The sequence below is a fragment of the Piliocolobus tephrosceles genome, chromosome 5 (genome assembly GCF_002776525.5).
Source record: "Piliocolobus tephrosceles isolate RC106 chromosome 5, ASM277652v3, whole genome shotgun sequence".
Lineage (NCBI taxonomy): Eukaryota > Metazoa > Chordata > Mammalia > Primates > Cercopithecidae > Piliocolobus > Piliocolobus tephrosceles.
The window spans coordinates 154508748-154510596 of NC_045438.1; positions in this window are offsets into that span (position 1 = coordinate 154508748).

The window sequence follows — 1849 nt, forward strand, 5'->3', positions numbered from 1 at the left end:
GAGAATCACTTGAACCTGGGAAGTGGAGGTTGCAGTGAGCCGAGATCGCGCCACTGCACTCCAGCTTGGGAGACAGAGCAAGATTCTGTCTCAAAAAAAAAGAAAGAAAAGAAAAAAAAGAAATGCGCTACAGGTTTGAACTTCAGTCTCTTCATCTTTCAAATGATGGCTACAACTGCAAAGGTTTATTTTTCAAAACATGTTCTCTCTCTGTCTCTCTCTCTAAATTCCTTCTTCCTTAATTTGAGAGCTACTAAATTTGAGCTTTTTAATTTTAGTATTATTGGATGGTAACCCACTTTCAGAGATGGGAAGCTGGACATCTTGAAGAAAGGAATTTCATCTTAAAGTCCATTATATTTTTAATCTAAACTGCTTGGACTAAAATGGCTTGCTTTAGGACAGGGCTGGGCGTGACTTTATAGTTTGCTTTGTTCTGTTTTGCTTTATCTAGAATCTGTGTTTTAATATATCAGCTCTAGGTGGCAGTAATGTACCATGAAGATGTGTGCTTTACCAGGTAGCCGGCTGCCAAGTTTCAAGTCTTGAGGCGGAAGAGAACCTTAAGGAAAATTTTAATGTGATTACTGGGTGCCAGTGCCACCTAGACACTCTGTGAGCAGGTCAACTCACGACTGTTGTCCCCGGGGACTACCTTGGAGGAAGGAAGGAAAGCTACAGGCTCATGAATACATTACAGGAAGGATGCTATGAAGTATTTTATGGTAGAGGGATTTTTCCAAACCTGTATATACTCTATCTCTCGCTCTCTCTACACACACACACACATACACACACACACACAAGGAAAAGAAAAGCTACTTCTTCAAAACAAGCTTTGTTTATATAATCAACTCATGATCCCCTCCTCTTCTTTTTTCCTTTCCTAACTCTAAAAAAACAATTTTACTATTCATTTGTCTCTAAGGTGAATGAGCTAAGATACGGTAGTAATGTATAGTACTAGAGTAGTCGCATATAGTAAGCATATGTGTATATACTGAAGAACGTGAGCCTGAGAGGAGAGCACATTTGAGGGACAGTATATTCTTCATTGTTCATTCCTTTAGATTTCTTTTAGTTTGGTTTTTTCTTTTTTGAGGCTGAGTCTCACTCTGTCACCCAGACTGGAGTGCAGTGGTGCAATCTTGGCTCCCTGCAACCTCCACCTCCTGGGTTCAAGCGATTCTCCTGCCTCAGCCTCCCGAGTAGCTGGGATTACAGGCACACACCACCATGCCTGGCTAACTTTTGTATTTTTAGTAGAGACGGGGTTTCACCATTTTGACCAGGCTGGTCTTGAACACCTGACCTCAAGTGATCCACCCGCCTCGGCCTCCCAAAGTGCTGGGATTACTGGCGTGAGCCACTGCGCCCGGCCTCATCTGGATTTCTTTACAAGAGCTTACGTATCCGTTTCCTCATCTGTAAAATGAGGTTAATAGTTCCACCTTCGTATGGTTGTGATGAGGATTAAAGTGGTCCACAGATACACAGGTGATGAGCTGCCTGACGCACACACAGGAAGATGCATGTGGACGCTAGCTGTGACTACTGTCAGTATTACCCAAGGCTCTTTGCTTTTTCAAATTTTTGTTTAAAGTATTTTGCAGAGACGAAGTCTCACTATGTTGCCCAGGCTAGTCTCTAAATCCTGAGCTCAAGTGAACCTCCTGCCTCAGCCTCCCCAAAGCCCTTTGCTTTTTATATGAAGGAGTAGAGAAGCGATCTGCGCACAGTCACTTAGGGAGAAAAGAAGAGGAGTATAGAGAAACACACCACACATACCCACCACCCCCCTCCACACACACAGGGACACAGATACACACACACAGACACACACACACAG